This window comes from Myotis yumanensis, unplaced genomic scaffold, assembly GCF_028538775.1.
Source record: "Myotis yumanensis isolate MYYU_CA2020_CCGP unplaced genomic scaffold, mMyoYum1.0.hap1 SCAF_22, whole genome shotgun sequence".
NCBI lineage: Eukaryota > Metazoa > Chordata > Mammalia > Chiroptera > Vespertilionidae > Myotis > Myotis yumanensis.
The window spans coordinates 13627642-13652825 of NW_027223773.1; the positions used below are offsets into that span (position 1 = coordinate 13627642).

General features: G+C 50.4%; 1 protein-coding gene and 1 pseudogene across 1 annotated transcript in view; both read left to right on the top strand.

Annotated features, from left to right (window-relative positions):
* Nucleotides 1-25184, top strand: part of LOC138999351 (kinesin-like protein KIF26B) — a 230501-nt gene that overhangs the window by 59443 nt on the left and 145874 nt on the right. The gene's annotated exons all lie outside the window — the stretch shown is intronic.
* Nucleotides 11453-12495, top strand: LOC138999330 (5'-AMP-activated protein kinase subunit gamma-1 pseudogene; annotated as a pseudogene).

Sequence of the window (25184 nt, forward strand, 5' to 3'; positions counted from 1 at the left end):
TGACAGACGTTTCCACTCTGGACTGTTAACTGGGTACGTTACTAGGAGCTGGGAAGTGCGTTCACTAACCACCTGGCTAGCCTCGGGCTCCTTACACGGGAGACAGAAATGATAATGGCTTTTCCATTTGAGACTGGATTATGGAATTCTGTAATCAAGATTACCTCAAGCCCTCGGCTGACTAAAGAGGTAAAATACCCTTGATACCTTACAGCTGGGAGGAAATGTATCCAACAGAAGACAAAAACCTCCATCTCAAATAACAGTTTGTTCGAGGACATTCACCTACCAAAGATGCCTTAAAAAAATTTTTTTTTATTGATTTCAGAGAGGAAAGGAGAGGGAGAGAGAGACAGAAACGTCAATGATTAGAGAGAAGCATTGATTGGCTGCTTCCTGCACGCCCCCTACTGGGGGCCGAGCCCACAACTTGGGCATGTGCCTTTGACTGGATTTGAACCCGGGACCCTTCCATCCACAGGCTGACGCTCTATCCACTGAGCCAAACCAGCTAGGGCCATAGATGCCTTTTACAGTCGGCTTGATATCTTAGGTGGTTATTGCCAATGCTTTCCGCTAACGGAGTCACTGCAAGTGGGTTTACCATACGTGGAATCTGCCCTTTCCTGTGTGAGCATTCTCCATCCTTGTCCAGGTGAGAGATGTCCATCTGTGATGGACGAGGAGAGAAATGTGTCGGGGTGGCCTGTACGTGCGTTTTGCCTTGGGCAGCACCCACGTTGGATAGAAGATGCAGTGGGTGCCTGTCTAGCAGGGTGTGCCTCGCTTGCCTCGCTCTCATTCCCTTGAGCGGCCCTCACCTGATTCCCCAGTTGGCCATCCGCTCTCTCTTTTCTCTGTGGACTTTGTGGTTCCATCTGCAAGTTGCGTTCTCTGGCCTACAACAGAGCAGCTCCTTGCAAATCCCTGAGTGTACAGGCTGAGGGAGCCTGCCTGCCACCCGCATCAGTTGACTGGGTTCAGATTTGAACATGAAGTTTGGAAGGGGTGGGGGTGGGGACTGGCATCGAAGGAAAATGCCCCCTCACCTCACCTGGTCCTGGCTCTGGGTCTCAGCCTCTTAGTATTAATGTGTTTCTGTCTGGTTCGTGTAGGATTGTTCTCTTAAAAGTGGCTGCTCTGCGTTTGGTGCAAAAATATTCATAAATGCTGTACTACTGCTGTGAGTCATGGCTTTAACTATTACAACGGCCGTTTGTCTTGTTGAATGCTTTTTGACCTGGGTCCTACCTGGTCTGGTATCAGAATCACGGACTCTGGGGAAAACTGGAGATTCTAGCTGGTCCGCAGTTTACATATGATGACACGGAGGCCCAGGGTCGTGGAAGAGGGTGAAATAATTATACTCATTAAAATAAAAATGCCGATCGCTGTGCTTCTAAGTACTGATATGGTAACAGCCTCAGTGTACTTCCATGTGGAACTGGCATCATGCTGAAATTGTGCAAATAAAAGCTACAGCGAGTTTCCTTCTCACGTGCAAGCCCTGCACGGGCCACAGGACAGCCAAGCACTTGGGAGGGGTGGGCGGGTGAGCTCAGGCCGCACGCGGTTCCGCTCAGGGAACTGACACTCACCCCACACGAGGGGCGCTGGTGAAGGAATGCCCGTCAGGCGAAGCAGCGTGAGCCGCCTACTCGGTAATTGGGAAGTTTGGTTTTAGTAATGAGATTCTGGGCCTCCTTTCTGAGCTTCTAGAAGTTTCTTTCTTTAATGGGGGCGACACCGGTTAATAAAATTAAACAGGTTTCAGGTGTACAATTCCATAATCCATCAACTGTATATTGTTTTGTGTTCACCAACCAAAGTCAAGTCTCCTTCCATCACCATTTATCCCCTGTTTACTTGTGTTTTTTTTCTTAATCCCTCATCTTTTTTCACCCTGTCCCTCCGCACCCCCCCCCCCCCCCACACACACACACATACACACAACTGCAGTCTGCTCTCTGTCTCTGTGAGTCTGTTTCTATATTGTTTGCTAGTTTGTTTGGTTCATTAGATTTCACATGTGAGTGAGGTCATATGGTACTTGTCTTCTCTGACTGGCTTATCTCATCAGCATAATGCTCCCCAGGTCCACCTGAGCCATCACAGAGGGTCAGCGTTCCTCCTTTTCCCGCCGAGTAGAAGTTTCGTGAGGGAAGAAGGGAGCTGTTTTGCTGCGCTGGGCAGAGCTGAGTCCCCTGATCTTTCCCGTTTGTACTTCTTCCCGTAACTCACAGTCTCTGCATCGGCTTTATTTGAACTGTTCCTCGCCCCGAGACCTTCTCATTTTCTCCCAAGTAGCACTTGTGTCGGCGCTTCTAGCATCTCAGGAGGCGCATCCGAAGGTGGAAATAAAATATGGCTCCATTTCGGCCTCACCAGCCCCTTCCAAATGCATTCGTGCCTCTCTCTGCTACATGAACGGGAAGAAAAAACTGATGTTTTGTCTCCTACAAGACAAACGGCCGTTGTAATAGTTACAGCTATGACTCGCAGCAGTAGTATAGCATTTGTGAATATTTTTGCTCCAAAATTCCCCCTTTGTCTCCTGCTGGGCTCAGAGCAGCAGGGGCAGCGCAGGGAAGCCCTGGCCCCCAGCACCCAGTCTTTCCCTTTGAAACGTCCGCTGGGAGCCTCCACACAATGCACTTTGTCCGGAGCTGATGCTCGGGTGGGTGGACATGAGAGCGCCATTGAGGCCTCGGGCAGGATCTGATCTGCCCCAGAAACTGCCCCAGTTCCCTGTCAGGAGCCCGGCCGGAGGGAAGGCTGCCCCCTCCCAGCCCCAGCCTTTCTTCTCTCCTGTTGCTCTCCTTTCTATTGTAGGAATGTGGGAACGCTCTGGAGATGGAAATAACCCTGGGGCCCGGCTTTGTTTTCCCAGGTGGATAAATGCCAGGATATCTCTGTCCACTGGTGGAACTGGAGTCTCTGCTTTAGATTATAGCAGACTCACTTGGGACAAACGCAGGAGTTCAAGGAGAAATAAGTGCGAGGTAGTATTGTGTGTATGTTTCTTGAAAGTAATTTATTTTTTATTGATTTCAGAGAGGAAGGAAGAGAGAGATAGAAACATCAATGATGAGAGAGAATCATTGATCGGCTGCCTCCTGCACACCCCACACTGGGGATCGAGCCCACAACCAGGGCATGTGCCCCTACTGGGAATCGAACCCTGACTTCCTGGTTCAAAGGTCGACAACACTCAACCACTGAGCCACGCTGGCCGGGCTTGTGTGTATGGTTGTTAAAAGCACCTAAAATCAAATGCGTGGTCCCCAGGCTGTGCCAGGCAGCCCGCTCGCCTCCTCACTGGTTCCTGCTTGGAGCGTCTGCTCCCGGCTGGCTCTGTATCAGGTTTGTTTGGTACCCAAATCTCTCGCCACCACCCCTTGCTCCATTTTAATCCCTTTAAGTATTTCTGAACCCCTACACGTCTATCATGGCATGGCTCAGTGGTTGAGCATCAACCTATGAACCAGGAGGTCACGGTTTGATTCCCGATCAGGGCACATGCCACTTCATCCCCTCCAGGGGAGAGCAGGTGGGAGGCAGCCGATCGATGAGGCTCTCTCCTCATTGATGTTTCTATCTCTGTCTCCCTCTCTCTTCCTCTCTGAAATCAATAAAAATATATTTTTTAAAAAGTCAGCTAGTAATTAAAAGACGAACTATACTTTATTACTTTCTAATTATAGTTGCAGCGTATGTGATAAGCAATACTTAAGCTGGCGGTACCACGGCAAATGAACTGTTTAGCTTGCCTTCTTCTCTCAGTCACTGAGATGAGCCCGAGTGGGTACAGATGGAATATTCGAGAAGTGAAAGGGTGTCCCAGGAGCCGTTCTCCCAGGAGTGTGAGGAGTTTGTTCTGCATGGACCCTGGGCTGCAGGGGTCTTGCTGCTCCTCTCTGGGGGTCCCTCAGGACTTGGCGGCCAGGCCAGGAAGGGGTGCAGCCACCCAGCAGTGGTACCACCTTCAGTTCATCCTTCCCATCTATACAGCCGAAGGGTCCTTCCTCGGTCTCAGCTTCTGCAATTATCTAATCATTTATGTTTTATTCTAATTGTAAGAGGGGCCCCTTGAAAAATATTTGAAAACAACGTAAGGGTGTAGAGAAGGGAGACACCCATGAGTGAGCCCAGGCATCTGAGTGTGTTTCCTTCCAGTCTTTTTTCCGTGCATAGATATTTATTTTACAGAATTGGATTCCTATGCATATGCAATAGTGTTGTATCCTGATTTCTCCACTAACATGATCTCTTAAACACTTGCCCGTATCATTTAACATAAATTTAAAAATAAATACATATGAAGACTGCAGGTTATTACATTGTATAGGAAACATTTAACAAATACTCTATTATATATTTAGGTGTTTTGCTTTGACAAATGATGCTGTAGTGAAAATCTTTGCCCGTAAATCTTTGTGTACATCTTGGGCTATTTTCTTGGTACAAAATCCTAGTAGGACAATCATTGGGTCAAAGTGTTTGATTTTTTAATTTTATTTCAAAAAAATATATTTTATTGATTTTTTTACAGAGAGGAAGGGAGAGGGAGAGAGATAGAAACCTCAATGAGAGAGAAACATTGATTCAGCTGCCTCTTGCACGCCCCCTACTGGGGATGTGCCCGCAACCCGGGTACATGCCCTTGACTGGAATTGAACCCGGGACCCTTCAGTCCCCAGGCCGACGCTCTATCTGCTGAGCCAAACCGGTTAGGGCAAGTGTTTGATATTTTTAAGGCACTTGACACATAACGTCCAAATTACCCACCAGCAGTACGTGAGCGCCTAACTTCCTGAACCTATACCAGTAGCAAATATTACCTTTGCCAATTTGGTAGTTTAACTCCCCTCATTTTACAATTTGTCCAATACTTTTTTTGCTCATTTGCTTGAAGACGTTTTGTGTCCCTTTTGGTGATTTTGCCATAAGAAGTCCTTGTGCTAAAATGTTTCTGTCCTTCATTCATCCCTCCCATTAGGGCATTTTTCCTAGTGGTTTTTAAGGACTCTAAAATTCTGCTACTGTGAAGTGTGAACTAAGTTAGCAAAACATTTTAAATTTTAATGAAGCAACAGTAGTTGGTCTCCTTTTCCCTGTAACCCTGTTATCATTTCCAAGCCGTATGCCAGGAACAGAGCTGTGCATACTCAAGGGGCTGTATAAATGCTTCCTGCTGAGAGGGTGAGCCATTACCGAAGCACGCCACTGAGGCACAGGCTGGTTAGTAGAGCTAAGATGCGCATTTTTAGTCCACTCGGAGTTACAATAGGAAAGTTTTTTATAATGAGTCATCCCAGAAAAGGAAGATGGGAGAATAAAAACAAGTTATATTCATAAATGTGACATCACAAAGGACCATTGTTACAAATCAAAATAAAAGTATAACTCAGAATTTTAAAAAATGAAGCAATACTTCGTGCAAAATATAAATCGAATGATCTATAAAACTTACTTTAAATCTTTATTTTCTGATCGTATTTTAAAGAAATACAACATTCCCAGGATAGTAGAATTCCCGCATTCCTTTCTCCCATCTCATCCCCCCTTTCTCCCCAGAGGTGGCTGTTATTCTGAACATGGTACTTTTCACTCGAGTGAGTGTTTTCATATTTTTATGACATAGGCATGAATCTGGTGTCTTGTTTTTCATTTTTAAACTTTTATAAATGGTGTCATGCTATAAATTTCTTATTGCAACATTTCTCTTCTCATTTAATGTCAAGTTTGGGGGCATTGATCCATTTCCATGGTATTTCATCATGTAAATTTCACAACTTATATATCCACTTCCCCACTGGTGTTCATTCCACTGTTTTGCTCTTGCAAATGTCACTGTGATGAACAGTGTTGATTGTGTCCCCTTGTTCACATATGTGGGTTTCTCTAGGGCAGCAATGGGATGGCGAAGTCATAGATACGTGCACCCCCTTTCCTAGAAAGTGCCCTATTGTTCTCACGGGTTTAAGCTATGATATAAATACCTGAGTCCCCCCATGGACATTTAGATTAGTAAGGCCAGGGACTATCTTGTGAGTGCTTCCTGTGGACCAGGAAATGTTCTAAGGGTTTTTACATGTTTCAGCATATTTAATCCTCACCTCATCTATATATATAAAAGCCTAAGTGACTGTTCGACCGTTTGATCATTCGACCATTCGACTGATAGCTGTGACACGCACTGACCACCAGGGGGCAGGTGCTCAATGCACAGGCATGGAAACATGAAACAGACTGATGAATCTCAGAGGGAAGGCAGGAGGGCAGGAAGAGATTAGTCAAAGATCTTAAATGCATACTAGAGGCCTGGTGCACGGATTTGTGCACCGGTGGAGTCCCTCAGCCTGGCCAGTGGGGATTGGGCCGAATCCATTCACTGGGCCTCCAACATCCCCTGAGGGGTCCCAGATTGCGAGAGGGCGCAGGCCAGGCCGAGGGACCCCACCCGTGCACAAATCCATGTACCAGGACTCTAGTCATTTTATAGATGAGGAAACCAAGACACAATGAACTTGCAGATCTTTGCCTAAGGTCAGACAGTGAGTGACAAGGCCCATTCAACCCAGGCCATATGGTTCCCACGCCCCATCTCTGAACCCTAGACTATGCTCCCGGCATAGAGAGGTGCCCCCCAGGCCACATGTATGATGGTACAAAGAAGCAGCCAGTTGGCCGACAGGAAACCTCTGAGGAAGGAGGCAGCCTTGCTGGCGTTGCTGCTCCACGGATTAGGAAAAGGCACCAGATGCTGCTTCGTGTGCCCAAGTCCGCTGAGCATCGGCAGGTCCGAGTCCAAACCCAGGCCCGGCGGCGGCGGCAGCAGCGAGCCACACGGCTTCTTTCCCGGCTCCCTCCACCTGTGTGAGCCCAGGGCACGTAGCTCCACCTTCACGCCCTTCCGTGTCATCTCCTCTGGGTAGACAGCTGGCAATAGGAAGGTCAAATGCATTTTTTAGGAGTGGAAACGGATATCATCTTGTACCTGCACCTTTCAATCGCAGCGCTGTCGTCCCCATTCCCAGTGCCAAACTTCCAGGATTAATTTGCTGCATCTGGTGGTAACAGGGCACTCCGTCTTCAGACCAGATTCCTTGCCCAAGGGCCCTCATTTCCTAATGAGTAATCGCTGCAATGTTCAGAGAAAATGCTGCTGGTCCCATCCTGTGTGGACATTCATCAAACATGACGCGAGCCCAGTCGGGAGCGGTGGCGGTGTCCTCAGCCTGCAAATAAGGGCATGGAATTCACTCTCCGGACCCTATAATTTTCCAGGGTTAGCGCTTCCATCAGGGTTTGGAGCGGCCGATGACGACACTGTTCTAGGCCCTGCAGCCCCGGGGAGGGGACCAGGCCCGAGTCGGGCTCACGGAGTGGCTGGCCGCGGTCCTGCGTCCGCTTGCCTTTTACCATCCAGGCCCCTTTGTGGAAGGAGAAGGTGGAGGCGGGAGGAAGCCGCCGCAGGGACGCACCCGCCCTGCGCGCACATCACAGACACGCAGCATCGACAGACTAATTACAGCGGCGGGTTGAGCATGTCCGCCTCCGGCGCTCGGTTTGCAAACAGCCAATTATTTCCGTCCTGCGGGCTGCGAAACACAACTCCAGTGGCTCCTCGGTTACGTTTCCAGGGAAGTCCAGCTGGCCACCGCCTCCCCTCTTTTGCTTCGATTGATTGATTGATGGATAGAGGTTGGGATTCTCACTCCTCTTCCACCTCCACCTGGTTATTTATTGATTTTGTTGAGCCTTTCGGACCTGCCTTCAGACCAGCGCCTGGGAACATCAGGGTTCCATCATCTCACCTGTGCGCAGCCTTCTCTGCTGTGGAATGTGCTTCCAGGAAGAGTCGCCAAAGCTTCATACTTACACCCGCTCAGGATCACAAGGGCCTCTGTCCCCCGGCATCCACGTGTGTCTTCCCTCTACAACAGCGGTTCTCAACCTGTGGGTCGCCACCCCTTTGGCGGTTGAACGACCCTTTCACAGGGGTCGCCCAAGACCATCCTGCATATCAGATATTTACATGACGATTCATAACAGCAGCAACATTACAGTTATGAAGTAGCAACGAAAATACTTTTATGGTTGGGTCACCACATGAGGAACTGTATTTAAAGGGCCAGAAGGCTGAGAACCACTGATCTACAACGTGAGGCTGGTCACTAGACGATGGGGTGGAATATAGGGGGGAATGTGACCTTGTCATGAAGAGCTTTAGGATTGACTGAGTCAATGAAAGGATGCAAAGGTACTTTGGGGTCACCGGGACTGGGAAAAGAACTAAGTTCTAGAGAAAGCAGCAAAACCAGAAGGCAGTGTCGGGGTGGAGGAGTGGGTGAGACCCCAGCACGCGGCCCTGACTGGGCCCCTGCTCTGTCACAGCGCATGGAGGAGTGAAAACCCTGACATGAGGACTTGTGACTCGTTGCAGCCTGATGTCAAATCTACGATTCCAGGTTCATAGGCCGCTCCCCGGTCCTCTCACTTGTTTCCGCCGGTGACCAAATGGACGAGGAAGGCAAGAAAAGCCCTGGATTAACTGTCGCCCGGGTTGTGGACAGTTTTCTTACAGCAGAGTCAGCTTACCATCTTCTCTCTGGGTCACGTGGCTCTTAGGTCAGGAGTGAGCAAAGGTGGCCGAGGGCCACATCCAGCCGAAGCCACCCGAGTTTGTAAATAAGGTTTCGTTGAGACACAGCCGCCCCCGTGTGTTTCTGGACGGTGTGTGGCACCTACGATACTGGAGGTGAGTAACTGGACAGAGACCGCTCAGCCTAAAATGTTTACCGGTTAACTCTGCAAAAAGTTTGCCCGCCCCCCACCCCGCCTTAGAGAAGACGTCAAGGAATGCCAGTGTGGGAGTTCCTGGAAAGCCCTTTGGCCCCGCAGAGCTGTGCGAGAGAGGGGTATGCTTTCTGGAAGAAATGCAGGCGTGTGGACAGGTGACAGCTGCCTCCTCTCCCAGTGGCAGGGAGCACGGAGCCCGCGTCTGTGTGGGGGCAGGACACGGCTCCTGAGTGAGGCCACCCTCTCTAGAGGGGTTTGGGCCATCATGGCCCACGTCAGTTCAACAGACTTTCTTGAACTTCTGCACTCAAAACAGGAGATCGAAGATGAGGAAGGCAGAAGCAAGCCCTTCTGAGAACTGGGGGAGGCAGACATGCAAGCAAATTTTGCAAACAGAAGTGACCAAAGTGCCCGGCCAGTGTGGCTCAGTGGTTGAGTGTCAACCTATGAACCAGGAGGTCACAGGTTGCAGGCTCCATCCCCAGTGGGGGGACGTGCAGGAAGCAGCTGATCAATGATTCTGTCTCATCACTGATGTTTCTTTCTCTCTCTCCCTCTCCCTTCCTCTCTGAAAGCAATAAAATATATATTTTTACAAAAAGTGACCAAAGTCATATCTCCCAGCTTGAGTCCCTGTAGACACATAGAGAAGCAGGGTTGGCGGGAACCCCAACCTCCGCGGGAGACTGGAGGAGGCCCAGCACTGAGACCCTGGGGTTCCCCTCGTTCCTTTCATTCCCATGAGAGACTCTTCCTGTCCATCCCCCGAGTCCACGAAGCCTCCCAGAGCCGTCTTCCCTGGCCCAGCTGAGCAGACACTCAGGGAAACTCGTTCTGAGGGGGAGGGGGAGGGGGAGGTTAGAGCCCCTGAGTCCTGGACCAATTCTCCAACAAGGTTTGGGGGAGCCCATTTGGAAGCCTGGGTCGCTGAAACCCGGACTTGCTCTCTGGCTCTGCTGTCTCAGCTCACTTCCCCAACCTTGTGACCAGTCGGCTGAGCTGATACTGTGTTCAGCAAGCAGCCAGCAACCAGCCAGCGTGTGTGACGACAGCAGTCAGTGTAATCTGTTGCGAGAAGTCCACTAAGGAGGAAAGAAATTAATATCCATCTTTCCCTCCAATTAGCCGGAGCTGCTTGAGCCCTGCCTCGGCCCGAGGGAGCCTCCGGGCCTGCCTGTGGCTCCTGTGAGGCTGAGAGCTCTGTGCTGGGCTTCCAGGGGCATCTGTGGTCTCGCAAGTCTGGCTGCGCGCATGGCGTGCTAAGTGGCGCCGTCTCAGACTAGGACAGTGTCTTCCTGGAGGTGGAATGCAGATAGGCCAATGAGTTCCCATGGCCGCAGGAATTGAATGTGAGGTGTTGTGAAGACGGGAGATTCTGACTGGGAATGGTGGAAGAATTTTGCAAAACTCCAGGAACCGACCTTATCACTCAGGAATACCATTGAGAGTGGAGTGAGTTACACCAATATCTGGTCAAATGGGGCCTGGCCGGTGTGGCTCAGTGGTTGAATGTTGACCTATGAACCAGGAGGTCATGGTTCAATTCCTGGTCAGGACACATGCCGGGGTTGCAGGCTTGATCCCCAGTGTAGGGCGTGCAGGAGGCAGCCGATCAGTGATTCTCTGTTATCATTGATGTTTCTATCTCTCTCTTCCTCTTCCTTTATCCCTGAAATCAATAAAAAAATTCTGATCAAATGCAGTGGCTTCAAGATACATCGAGGAAATGCCGTTACACAGACAGACTTGGTTTTTTCTCTATATAATATTTTTTAAAAAGTTAATCTCTAAATTGTTTTAAAGTCCAGTTTTGCACTAACTTCCCGAAACATATAACTTGTGCATTTGTTACATTAGTGCGTATTTCCGCCAGCAGATCAATGCCACGAGCAGACCCAGCTCTTTTCAGTCTGTCCTCAAACTCCTGCCAGTTCCCGCGTCTCTGACATGAGAGGAGCCCGCGGTCAACACAGGAAACACACACCAGGAACGGGAACGCCCTTCAAAAAAACACGCTGGTCTCTGACTCCACAGCTGCTACTGCCGACCCATCCGTGGTGCCGGGCTGTTTGAGAGCCGTGGGGAGGGGGGTCGAGGCTGCAGGAGATGGGGGGCCAGATAGAGTGAGGCGGGTCCACTGACCTGGTGAGCGTGTGTGTGTGCTTGTGTGTGCGCATGTGTATGCATGCGACTGGGCACATGTCTACACACACGGACTTGTGTGTATGTGTGCATGTGCATGTGCACACATGTGGATATGCAGGTGGGCATGCAGTGAACATGTGTGTGCGTGCATGTGTGTGTGTTTCTGTGTATGTGTGCACAGCACAGGGTGTTTCTTACTGGACAGGGTTGTGGCATCCGTATCCAGAAGACAAGCACCCAGAGTTGTGTGCTAAGGGGGCCCCGATATCGCATCTAAGGAGCAGGGCGGTGGCATGACATTCTCCCGAGAGGGCTCCTCATTGCAAAATGTCCCGTGCGTCATGTGCCATTTTTATGAAAATATGAGGAGGTTGGAGAAAAGAATAAGAAAATAATGAGGCTTTTGCTGGAAAGAAGGGAGCTGTTTGCCAAAGGAGTTATTGTTTGGGCCCCTTCCCCAGCGAGCTTCTAAAGTGAACGCAGCCAGCGGGCGCCTCCAGCAATGGAGACGGTCATTTCTTCACATAACTCCCCCGCTCTGGAAGATGAGGATCCTCAGAGACCCCAGAATCCAGCAATAGTGTGTCTACTTCCTTCATGGAGTCTCATCGCCGCTATGACCTGATTCCCACAAGCCCCAAATTGGTTGTGGTTGACACTTCCCTGCAGGTGAAAAAAGCTTTATGGTGTACGAGCTGCCCCTTTGAGGGCTAGTAAGAAGCAGTTTTGTGGGCATGCTGACCATCACTGATTCCATCAATATTCTGCACCGCTACTACAAGTCAGCCTTGGTACACATCTAGGAGCTGGAAGAACACAAGATGGAAACTGGGAGAGAGGCCTACTTACAGGACTCCTTAAACCACGTGTCTGCATTTCTCCTAATGCCAGCTGGTTTGATGCTGTCTCTTCATGAATCCGGAACAAGATTCGTTGGCTGCCAGTTATTGACCCAGAATCAGGCAACACCTTGTACATCCTCACCCACAAGCGCATCCTCAAGTTCCTCAAATTACTTATCACCGAGTTCCCCAAGCCAGAGTCCAGGTCTGAGTCCCTGGAAGAGCTAGAGACAGGCACCTATGCCAACATTGCTATGGTCTGCACTACCACCCCCGTCTACGTGGCTCTGGGTATTTTCGTGCAGCACCGAGTCCCGGCCCTGCCTGTGGAGGATGAGAAAGGGCGTGTGGTGACATCTCCTCCAAGTTTGATGTTATCAATCTGGCAGCAGAAAAGACCTCAACAACCTAGATGTGTCTGACCAAAGCCCTCCAGCAACGATCACATTGCTCTGAGGGTGTCCTACAGTGCCACCTGCATGAAACTCTGGAGACCATCATCAACACGCCGGTGGAAGCAGAAGTTCACCGACTTGTAGTGGTGGTTGAGAATGGAGTGGTCAAGGGCATTGTCGCACTGTCAGACATCCTGCAGGCCCTGGTGCTCACAGGCGGAGAAGAGCCCCGAGCTAGGGGAAGGGGTCAGGTGGCACCAAGGGTTATGCCCACTCAGTGCCTGCACCAAGCTTGGAACCACAGATGAAACCTTGAGAGAATTGTGACTCTGTTCCCTGCCCAGGAGACCTCTACCCTTCTACCTGAGAGCCAGGGAAGATATGGGGAAAGAAAGGAGAATGGATTTGTAGCTGTCCTATACCTCACACATGAGGAAAACTTTCAGCCTAGCCCTGTGGTCGGCAAACCGTGGCTTGCGAGCCACATGTGACTCTTTGGTCCCTTGAGTGTGGCTCTTCCACAAAAATACCACAAAATACCACGTGTGGGCGCGCATGTACAGTGCAATTGAAACTTTGTGGCCCATGCGCAGAAGTCGGTATTTTGTGGAAGAGCCACACTCAAGGGGCCAAAGAGCTGCATGTGACTCACGAGCCGCGGTTTGCCGAGCCGCAGTTTGCCGACCACTGGCCTAGCCCATCCCAGCCCCTGTCCACTTAGACATGCCCCCATTCTGGGTGAACTGTGGGCTCTGGGCCGCTCGGACAAATTCTGATCTCTAAGAGAGCAGGTCTTTGCCTCTCTCTCTCTGCCCCTGACTCCCCCCACCACAGCACGACTCTTCATAAAAACATTTTTATTCATCCTGTTTCATGCTGTATGGAGGAGGCTGAGTCCATGCAGTCACATTTCTTCCCATAGTGGGAGTGGGGAGGGTCATGGGGAGGAAGGCCTTTGGGTTCCTGTGCGATATTCATACGAAGAGAAGTGGGGTTGGGCGGAGGAGGACTGTAAGTGATTAGTTAAGGTTATTGCTTTTCATGGCAAACCTAATTAAAATGAAGAACCTCTTAAAAAAAGTTATTTTTTGGAATTCTTCTACCTTAAAGAAGGAGAGAAAGAGAGGTTGGGTGGCGGGGAGGGGAGACGCCCTTGTTACTAAGTTGAGTGACGTTTTTCTTTATTAAAAGGTTATGAAGTCTGACATTCGAGCCGGCTGATAACAGCTCAGTTACACCCTGTGGTTTGGTTTGGTTCGTTTCTGCGAGCTGTGCTCTTGGAACAGTTTGCATCTAGACTGTTGGATTAAAGGTTCTTGCAGGGGAGATATTATTGATTCAGCAAGTGAGGCTGCTTGCTAAAGTAGTTATTTAAAAAATATATATGTTTTAAAATATGTTACATACACACACTATGTCCACACACACTAAATACATGGGTGTGTGTTGGTTTGTTTTGTAACCTCAGCTGGGGTAGAAAGAGAAGGGTGTCGCCTGGCCAGCAGGGCTCAGTGGTGGAGCATCGACCTATGAACCAGGAGGTCATGGTGCGATTCCCAGTCAGGGCACATGCTTGGCTTTAATGTGGGGATTTTGTGGTTCACTTTTCTCTTCATTTTTTTTTTTTTTTTGTGTGTGTGTGTGGTTCATTTTTCTTTGGTGGTATCCATTAAGGGGGCGTATCCATTAAAGGGGTGGTAGCTGAATTGATTGGCAGAGTCCACAGGCATTTCCGGTGTATTATTAACATTTGGATGTATTTTAACTTTCCCTACCTGTAGCAAAAGCTATGTGCCCTGACCGGGAATCGATCCCTGGTTTGGGGCGTGCAGGAGGCAGCCGATCGGTGATTCTCTCTCATCATCGATATTTCTCTCTCTCCTTTTCCCGTCCTCTCTGAAATAAATAAAAATTTATTTTTTTAAAAAAGGAGAAGGGTCTATGCTGGGAGAGTCCTTGCCACCGGGGGTATAAAGAAGAGACTCCGGCTGCCACTGCAGCGACCTGCCTCCTCCCCCACCAGCATGGCCCCCTGTCCAGCACCAGCACCTGCTTGTCATGTGGAAACGCTGCCTTCGTTTGTCGGCTGTGCTTCTGAGCTGCGGCGACAGACACACTAGGTCACTCGGGGAGAATGTCGGGAAGGGGTGACCCGTCTTCACTTGTCATTGTCTGGCTTCTTATCTCAATTAAAATCAAGCCCTTAACTTGGCTTTAATGTGGGGATTTGTGGTTCACTTTTCTCTTCATTTGTGTGTGTGTGTGTGTGTGTGTGTGTGTGTGTGTGTGTGTGTGTTTCATTTTTCTTTGGTGGTATCCATTAAAGGGGGGGCGTAATCCATTAAGGGGGTGGTAGCCGCATTGATTGGCAGAGTCCTCAGGCATTTCGGGTGTATTATTAATATTTGGATGTATTTTAACCTTCCCTACCTGTAGCAAAAGCAATCGTGGCTTAATCAGGGCTATCTTTTACTCCAGAATTAAACCATGTTTTTCGTGGTTACCGTGAGGTGAGGCGCAGTGAAGTGACTTTTTCAAGTGACTTTTGTATTAGTCAAATCTTTCAACACTGCCACACAGACTTGTAAAAACTTGTACTCCCACGTATCCGTGATTGAGTGGCATTGTTGCTGCCGTGTTTAACGAAAGGACAACCTAGAGCCCTAATGCAACGCATCCCAAACCCAATTGCCTTAAACATTGAATCCTTTTTACCGTCCACCTACCGTGTGTGCAGCGCTGTGCTGCGCTCCGTGAGGGGGATGTGATCCAGTCCCTGATTTTAGGGACCAAGATCTCATTGGAACGTCTTAAAGGTGCACAGGGAAACGGATGCAAAAGGTAGTGGAGGGATATAGGCCCGTTGAGTAGAACCAGAAGGGAATTCCCTGGGGTCAGAGGAACTGGAGGTCACGGTGGATTGGAGTGGGGAGTCATAGGGAAGAAATGGGGTTCAACTTAGGTCTTTAAAGAACCAAGAGGATTCGGATGAGCAAATGCTCCAGGGCACGCATTCTGATTACTCAGAGTTTGGGCCTCTCAGCCCAGGGCGCTGTGTTGGGGGGTGAGTGTGACTGGAGGGCACCTGATACCAGGCTTAGTGGCTGTGGCCGGTGGGGTGCTCCCTGAGGGACTGTAAGCACTGAGAGCCCGCGTTGCTAATGAATTGGGTGGAAGGGGGTGAACAGGCTGTTGCGATGGTTGAGGCTGCAGTTACTGAGGATCTGGATCAGGCAGACGCGCACAGAAAGCAATGGATTCAAGTCATGGCTGGGGGGCGGGGGGGATTGGCAAGGGCAGCCAAGCAGTTTACGCCTGAAGAACGCTGTGGTCTGGAGCACTCCACAGTCCTTGTCTGACCTCCTGAAGGACGAGAGGCCTTCCTGGTGTGTTTGAAATTCCCTGACTATTGGTGCACAATCTATGTATATAAAAGGCTATAATATGCAAAGTGTCCCCTTGGGAGTTTGACCGGGAGACTGGGAGTTTGATTGCTCGCTACGATGTGTGCTGACCACCAGGGGGTGGCACGGAACATGGCAGGCTGAGGGAGTGAGGGAAGGAGGAACATGGGGCGCTGAGGGAGCGAGGGAAGGAGGAGGCGGGGAGGCGGGGAGGTGGGGAACCTGATCGGCCCTGATTGCCGGCCAGGCCTAGGGAGTCTACCTGTGCACGAATTTCGTTTACTGGGCCCTTAGTTTTAAATAATCTCTATGTAACTTTCAGATGCTCATTTCCTTCTGGATTCCCCGGCACCGTTTCATATTTTCTCTCTCTCCCTCTCCTCCCCATCTTTCTCGCTCAGAAATATATATGTTTGATTTGATAACTGGCTCAAGAATTTCCAGTTACATTCTGTTCCTCTTCAGCTTCTGCAGATACTTGGGAGGTAGCCAGTGGGAGAGAAAGTGAGAATATAAAAATAAACCCAAAGATTTGGGCTGGAGCGACGGGAAGGATGAAGCCGCCACTAGTGAGACAGAAAAGGCATGAGAAGGAGGAAGATGGGAGTCCGGTTGGAAATGCGGCGTTGAACTGCCCCTGACATCCAAGAGGTGCTGTCTTGCGGGCGGTTAGACAAATGAGTCTGGTGCGCAGGAAGCAGTCTGGGCTGGGGACATAAATTTGGGCTCATTGGCATAGAGACGGTGTTTAAAACCATGAAACTGAGCAGGGTCACCAAGGTTCCCATTTATCTTAAGGCCAAAATAACATAAACTCGGAGAGAATGGTAATATTTTCTGTTTATTGAGTTCTAACAATGAGCTCATGTCATAACTGAAAACACACATCACAGATAAGCTTCTCCAGAAACACATGTGTAATGGTGGTTGAGCTACGTTACATATGTACACGTTTATGTGTGCAGGCACCCGGGGTACATGTACAGAGTCACCGGAAATGCCTGGGGCCATGGCATCCCTGTTGGGTGAGGTCTCTCCTAGCTCTGCTGTCCACGTTGGGGTTGTTTTTCTGTCCTCTTACGTGTGCCTTGCTTTGTGGTGGGTATGAGAAGGCGCAGGAATGGCTATTCGGCTGAGACATTTGTAAAAAGTGGGTGGAAACCTTACCTACTAGTAACTTGACTCATTGGAGGGCAGAGGATGGTGAAGAGCAGCCCTTGACGTTGTTAGATGAATGAGCACTCTACCACGGCATCAAGTTCATCCGGAAGAGGCACTTGGGATGCTGACTGGCCCAGAAGCGTGTCAGGGAGGAGCAACTGTAGACCCGAGGGGAGGAGCCAGGAGGAGAGGGGAGGGAGGTGGAGTGGGAGTTATCGTCAGATATTTGAACGGGCACAGACTTGTATGTTGCTCTAGACCAGTAATGGCGAACCTATGACACGCGTGTCAGAGGTGACACGCGAACTCATTTTTTTGGTTGATTTTTCTTTGTTAAATGGCATTTAAATATATAAAATAAATATCAAAAATATAAGTCTCTGTTTTACTGTGGTTGCAAAGATCAAAAAATTTCTATATGTGACACGGCACCAGAGTTAAGTTAGGGTTTTTCAAAATGCTGACACGCCGAGCTCAAAAGGTTCGCCATCACTGGCCTAGACAGAACTAGGATTCGCGGGTAAGGGTTGCAAATAGATAAATCTGCATTTAAATAGAACTTCCGTGCACCCACCACCCTGTTGGCATAACATGTGTCAGCGGGGTGACCACAGTCGGGGGCACAACCAGGGGGACTCCCATGGGCCAGGACCTCTCAGCTCTGCCAGCTGATGAATTCCATGGGTCTCGGTTGGCGTGTCTCAGAAGCTAACGATGGGATGGTGTGGGGGAGGTAGAGGAGGGAGTGCGGGGGCTGAATGGTGATGGAGAGAGACTTGGCTTGGAATCAGGAAATGTTCTCAGTAAAACAGACAGAGGTCACCTGGTCTAATCTCACTTTATAGAAAGAGAGAAGACAGGATCCACACAGCAGTTACCGGGGGGAGCACATTGATTCAGACTTTCTCCTCTTAGTCCCTCTCCAGTGTCTTCCCAGAGTTCTGTTACGTTCAGATTGGGCAGCAACTACCACACGAGAAGTGCTTGTCATGTGCCAGGCATTGGGTGGCCGGGCCCTGCGCATGCATTTCCTTCTTTACAATGTCACCTGTCAGCGGTGTCTCTTAGAACCGGCGGTGGGCCGTTACCTTTCTGACTGTGAAGGGTTCTCCATCAGCGGTAACTGGCAAACCCTTTCACCAGGCCTGGGCGCAGGGCAGGCCCACAGCCACCGCTTAGCTGGGCAGGACTGGTGTGGGTCCTGTTCCCCCTTTCAGTCAGTCTGTCCAGAGAACGGTGGGATCCCTGGCCATTCTGATGCTCCCCCGGAAGGAAGGAGGGCGCACCTCCCAGCTTTGTGTGTTTGCACTGCTCCCGGGGCGGCCTGTGGGAGAGGACCCGCAGGACACAGGCAGACTCTGGACTCCAGCGTCACGTAGCGCCCTGGTCCGCGCTGCAGAGCGAGCATGTCAAACTCAAAGGCTAACACGGGCCAAATAAATGAGGCGTGTGGCCCACAGGCCGCAGGTTTGACATGCTTGCTGTAGACAGAGATGCCACACTCGTCCCAGCTCTCAGATCTTGGATCTCCCCACATGGAGCTAATGTTTGAAGAGATTCTTTTTTTCCCTGGAGTGTCAGACCCCCTGTCCACTCAACTCGAAACAAGGAAGAGGTTTCCTTTTCCATCACGCGAGGACAGATGTGGCCACGTGCTGGCAGCATCGGGCGCGATGAAGGCAAGAGCTGGCATTGCCGAGCATCAGCCTTCTTTACCTCCCATAAGCCCCTGGGGCCTGAGGCTGGGGTTTCACCCGCAGACCCTGGTCCACGTTCTCGCCACCCCGAGTGGACTCTGGCGGCATGTGACAGCGTGTCACCATGTCACCATCCTCTTTCTCATCAGCGACACAGCGGCATCCACCACTCGGTACCTGCTCGGGCCCCGGGGGCACTGTCCTGTCCTCGCTAACGAGGCCCAGAGCGAAGGAAGGGAAAGGACGAGGGGCAGCCGTGTGGGTGGAGGAGTCGGTGTGAGCCACGGCGGAGAAGTGAAGGGGCCATTCAGTGGGAGAGACGTTTATTTGTAGGTCAGAGCTTCCATGAGTGACCCTCTGTCGCCAACATCAGCACTGGATGTCTCCCTGGGAGCTGTGTGGTCAGAGTCCACACTGTTCTGCACACGAATCCAGAGGCGGAATGTAAACATCATTAGCCGGCTCGCCAGCGCCGGGAAGAAACTGCCCGAGGGCCCCTGCTTCCCGCGCCGTGTACGCCACCCGCCCCGTCTCCTGTGGGTGGAGAAGAGAGAACACCTCCGGGTGGGATGGGTGGGGAAGGGCCATGGGACTCACTTCACTGATGGACTCTGGAGCCTTAATTACCATCTCATCCCTCTTTAAAAAAATATTTTTATTGATTTCAGAGAGGAGGGGAGAGGGAGAGATAGAAACATCAATGATGAGAGAGAATCACTGATTGGCTGCCCCCTTCTGGGGATGGAGCCTGCAACCTGGGCATGTGCCCTTGACCAGAATCGAACCTGGGACCCTTCAGTCCGCAGGCCAACGCTCTATCCACTGAGCCAAACCTGCTAGGGCAGCAACATCCCATGCCTCTTGAGCCTCCTCACGGTGGGTATGATTACCAGCAGTGCTCCCACCGGTGCTCCCACCAGTGAACGGCTCCCCCAGGGGCCCATGTGGATCCAGGAAGCGGGTGCGTGAGTGCCCGGTTCTAAGGGACTAGTGAACGCACCAGTGTCTCTGACGCTGGGGGCTTGGAGCACGGGCGTGTGTGCGGTGTCGTGGTGAGAAGCGCCTAGATCATCACATCGGAGCATCCACGCCACAGGAGAAAGCCTCCCCTTTGGGTGTGAGCGGCACCTCGGCTGGTGCTGGCTGGCACTCCTGGGCACAGCTTCACTTGGAAGGCAGGGAAGTGGGTGCCCGTCAGCACTTCTGGGCATTTCCTGTTCTGTCCCCTCCAGACCTCAGGGGCCTCATGGGCCGGGGTCTGAGGTTTCATGTGGAATCCAAGAGCCTGGTGGCGGGAGGCTGTCGCAGATCCGATCGCAAGAAAAACAACAACAGTTACACATACAGCACGTGCTCTGCCCCAGCAGGTGCCCAGCCATCGTGTCCCCCAGCCCCCAGGGTTCTAGTGTCCCCTTATAGGTGAGGGAACGAAGTTTCCAGAGGCCAGGAGAGTAGTCCAATGTCATCAGTTGGGGTGGAAATGCAGGTCTCCATGACCCCAGGGCCCCAGCCTGAACTGCAGCCTCTGCCAGCCCTGGCTCCGCCCAGCCCTGGCTCCGCCCAGCCTCCGGTCACCTCAGCTACATGACCTGGCTTCAGGGCAGCAGGGGAAGTGCAGGAATTAAGTTTAAATCCTTAAGGAGACCTAGCTGGTTTGGCTCAGTGGATAGAGCTTTGGCCTGCAGGCTACAGGGTCCCAGATTCGATTCCGGTCAAGGGCACATGCTTGGGTTGTGGTCTCTATCCCCACTGGAGGGCCTGCAGGAGGCAGCCCATCAGTGATTCTCTCTCATCATTGATGTTTCTATCTCTCTCTCCCTCTCCCTTTCTGAAGTCAATAAAAGTATATATTTTTTAAAGTTATAAATCCTTAAGGAGGAATTTCACCCACTGATTTGGGAGGACTTGGAGCAGGTCTGCCCGCACACGTTGCCTCAGGTACCCGCCCAGGTGGGCACAGAGCTGCGAGTTCCCACAAGGACCGGCGGGTGCGGTGGCTGGATCAGAAGGTTGAAAAGGAGAAGGCAGATCTCAGTTCTGGAACATTCGTCTTGCTAATTTCGTCAGGGTTCCTGTGGAAACCCCACATTCTGATTACTCAGAGCAACTGCTTGGATTGAGTCAGGATATTTCTTTCTTAGTCTATCAAATGTTTTTTCTTTCTGTTCAGCTCTCAGTAACATATTAGTCACATGTTGATATAAAAACCTGTAAGTCAGATTTCTTCGTCTGCCTTTGTGGTTTCCTTCTGTCTTTTCTTCATTCTGATATCTTTTCTTGAACTGGAGCTCTTCGCTATAATAACGGTGTTCGGTCACGGAAACCTTATACCAGGGCGCTTTTTACTTCTCCACTCCAGGGGTGTTCACCTTCATATCTTTTCTCTTTCCCTTTACCTCTCCCCTGGCTGCCTTCCCTCCATGATCAAGTGCCAATCATCGTGGGTTAGCTTTTTACTCACTCTGGCCGATATTCTGCATCTCGCCTGCTAGAGAAGGCGCTGAGGAGCTGTCCCCATTCTGGACCTCTGATCTCACACGTGCAGATGAGCTGCGCGCACCTGACGCAGTCACCGGAGCCCTGTTCCTGCGGGGCCCACAGACGGTGCATGGAGGGCGCTGCCCGTCACCGTCACCAGGTCAGCGGGCAGATGCACCGCTCGCCCTGTAACCAGACATGGTAGCTTCTCTGATGCATGTTAACTGGTCAGTCTCTGCTACTCCACGTAGTTGCTGGGATGCGCTTCTGGAATATTGGCTCACAGACGAGACTGATGGAAATTGCGTAGCGCCATGAAACAGGTGTTAGAGCATCGTTCAAAGATTGGAGTTTGGATTTTGTTCCAAATCACGGAGTTGGAGATCGTTCGAGCAGTTTGGAACTTTTTGTGTGTGTCTTTAACACAGTATATAGAGTGTCCCCAAAACTGTATACACAGCCTTTGAATAATGATAAAGGCCGCGTTGGTTAAAATACATTCCATTTTCAAAACTGAGCTGCCAGTTGTGGAAGTATGCATACACATTTTGGGGACACCCTTGAGTGCGAGGGCCTCTGACTGGGCCCTGAGAGGGGCTTTTCCTCTCTGGGTTAAGGGGGATGACAAAAGATAAGCAGGCCTGACCGGTTTGGCTCAGTGGATAGAGCGTCGGCCTGCGGACTGAAGGGTCCTGGGTTCGATTCTGGTCAGGGGCATGTGCCTTGGTTGCGGGCACATCCCCAGTGGGGAGTGTGCAGGAGGCAGCTGATCGATGTTTCTCTCTCATCGATGTTTCTAACTCTCTATCCCTCTTCCTTCCTCTCTGTAAAAAATCAATAAAATATATTAAAAAAAAAAAAAAGATAAGCAGACTCCTGAGTATTTAAGTCTGTTTTCCCAAAGGAAACTGAGAAATAAAAATAACACTGACCAAGTATCCACCAGCAGATGCATAGATAAACCAAATGTGGTTTCCCCAGGAATTGCCCGTGAAAAGGAATGACGTTCTGACACACGCCCCGACATGGGGAGCCGTGCAGTCACAGAAGGAAGACAGTGCCCTGCCACGTCTCCGAGGAACCCAGAGGGGGCAAGTTCATAGAGACGCAGGCCTCACCGTTGTTATCGGGGGAGAGACGGGGGGGTTAGTTTAATGGGCACAGACTCAGTTGGGGAAGAAGAAAGTTCTGGAGTGGACAGTGCTGATGGTTGCCACACAGTGTGACTGTACTTAATGCCACTGAAACGTTCACCTAGAAAGGGTGAAAGTGGCAGTTTTTATGTTATATATCTATTTACCATAGTTAAAAATATTTTTTAAAAAAATGCTGCTCTGGCCCTAACCAGTTTGGCTCAGTGGATGGAGCATCAGCCTGCGGACTCAAGGATCCTGGGTTCGATTCCATTCGGGGGCATGTGCCTTGGTTGCGGGCACATCCTCGGTGGGGAGTGTGCAGGAGGCGGCTGATCGATGTTTCTCTCTCATCGATGTTTCTGGCTCTCTATCCCTCTCCCTTCCTCTCTGTAAAAAATCAATAAAATTTATATTTTTTTAAAATGCTGCTCTGCAGTGCCCTGGGAACCGGTGCCCAGTGGAGCCCTTCTCCGTGGGCACAGTCCTTCGGGCGAGACTGTCCCTGGCACACAGTGACCTTTCCCACGAGTGACGCTGACATTTCTCCATCATGTGGGGAATCAGTAAGTGAAGGAAAGAGGTAAAATCCCCTATCGCTGCATCTTGGTCAGCGGTCATTTTGTGTTCCGGTTAAATGGGAGTGTTATTTTTTTAGCACCCTCCTCCCAGCTGTTATCCTAAAGCTGCTGGCATTTTCTCAGGCTTGACCCTTCCGAAAGGCTTGGGAGGAACCCGCGCACCCTGATTAAAAATAGGAGTGTGCTCGCTTTCTCAAGGGTTAATGCCGGCAAAGCGAAGCAATGTTGGTTCTAATTTAAGTGCACATTTCTTAAGGCTCTGTTGTAACCCATTCCTGTTTTAGCCTCTCCGTGTGGGCCAACACTGCTCCACTGAGCATTTCTTAAAAATCATTGAGAAACTCCAGAAAAACATTCCTTCCTTTTTGTTCCTTCTTCTCCTCCTCCTCCTCCTCCTCCTCGTTCTTTTTTAATGAGGGTCGTACTTGGAGCAACAGAAGGAAGAAAAGCATTTGTCAGTTGGGTAAATCATTTCCAAGAAAGAGGTTTCGGCAAAGTGTAAGATTGAGCAGGCAATTCAAGAGGAAAAGGAGAAAAGAACATCACATGTAGTACTACACCAATGGTTTTCATACAGAACTTTGAAATACATAACTTCCTTTGTAGTATCTCATTTAATGCTCACCATGGCTCAGCAATACAGAGATCATTGTTTTACAGCCGAGGCAATGAAACTTCGGCGTTCATAGGTGGCCTGCTCAAGGTCACGCAGGCGCCAGAAGACGACCAAACTCTAGGAGAGTCACGTCCCTGGCCACGGCACCTGCTGTACCGATGCATAAGGCCCAGGCCTGAGGCTGGCTTTGTGTCATGGTGCTGGCTCCCCACTGTCAACCCTCGTGGCTCCATGTACATGTGAAATGAACCTCTAATTGCGGAACACAGAGACCCTGTGTGTTGAGAGTCCCTTGAAGTATTTCAGCAGTGCCATGTCTTTTCGTGTGTCCTTGTACATACAATCATGCCCTACATTTCTGAAATGGCCTTGAACTCCTGAATTTGAGCTCTTAAGGTGAACAGGTTTAAACAGATGGGAGGCTCATACATAGCTAAGAGTACGCCACTGCCGGGACTTTATAATTTGCGGGGCCCAGGGCAAAAGCGGGCCTCTTGCTCAAAAATTACTAAAGATCACAAGATGGTGACAAGCCGACTCGAGCACCTCTGCAGGTCGCCTCTGCACAGTGCACAGGGGGACTGGGGGCGGCCTTCCCCCACCTTCCTTTTGTTTGTTTGTTTTAAATTGTTTTCCCCCAGCTTTATTGAGGTATAATCGACAAATTGTAAGATACTTAAAGTGAGCATTGTGATGATTTGAAATACTGATACATTGTGAAAGGATTCCCATCTGGTTAATCATCACATCCACGCCCTCACATATTTCTTGTGTGTGTGTGTGTGTGTGTGTGTGTGTGTGTGAGAGAGAGAGAGAGAGAGAGAGAGAGAACGAACATTTAAGTCCTACTCTCTAAGGAAATTTCAATTATACAATAGAGTATGATCATCTCTGGTCACCATGCTAAGGCCTCATTCATCTTATAGCTGCAAGCGTGTCCCCTCCCCCACACTTTTATGGGCCCCATGCCTCTCTCCTTGGCACAGGGGAAGAGTTAAAGGAAAGGTGGCTGGCCGTCCCGAGACCTGAGCCCTCTTCTCAGACCCACAGTTTTTGGTTGGACGTCTTGCGACAGCGCCTCCTCTCTCCATTGCTTTGCTGGCAACTGTTGGGCTTACGTAGCTTGAAAAGGCCCCCCGGCCACATGATCAAAAGGAGCAAAAGGCTTCACACCCGCCTGACGTTGAACCATAGTTTTGCCAGCAGATCCCAGTAGTGGATGCATTCCCTGAAACAGTGATGACGAACCTTTTGAGCTCGGCGTGTCAGCATTTTGAAAAACCCTAACTTAACGCTGGTGCCGTGTCACACATCGAAATTTTTTGATCTTTGCAACCATAGTAAAACAAAGACTTATATTTTTGATATTTATTTTATATATTTAAATGCCACTGAACAAAGAAAAATCAACCCAAAAAATGAGTTCGCGTGTCACCTCTGACACTCGTGACATAAGTTCGCCATCACTGCCCTAAAAACACCGAATAGACACCGGTCCTCGCAGGGTGGGCGTGCACCAGAGAATGCGAGGGGGAAGGGACTGGCGGTGGCATCTGTCACATCTTGGGCTGAGCAGGACCCCACAGCCCGGTTCCTGGAGGAACAGGCTCCTGGGAGTGATTCCCCCGTTAGCCTGGGAGGCCCTGGCGCCTCCTGGTGGGCCCATGATTGGGGTCAGATCTTGACCGGAGATCACATCACTCCGCTGGGCCCTGTGCTCCTCCATCTGCCTCCTGGTGGACGGAAGGCAGGGGCCTGGGCTGTAAGGAGACTTAGAGTAGAGGGAAGCGTTTCAGCCGTAAGATGATGATTATAATTATCCCGAGGCACCACAGCGGGGCCCCATTTGCATTTCAGACGCTGAGATCAGAGGGCAGAGCTCTCAGAGGTTAATTTTGTGAGGGAGCCCTTAACAACGGAGGCGGGA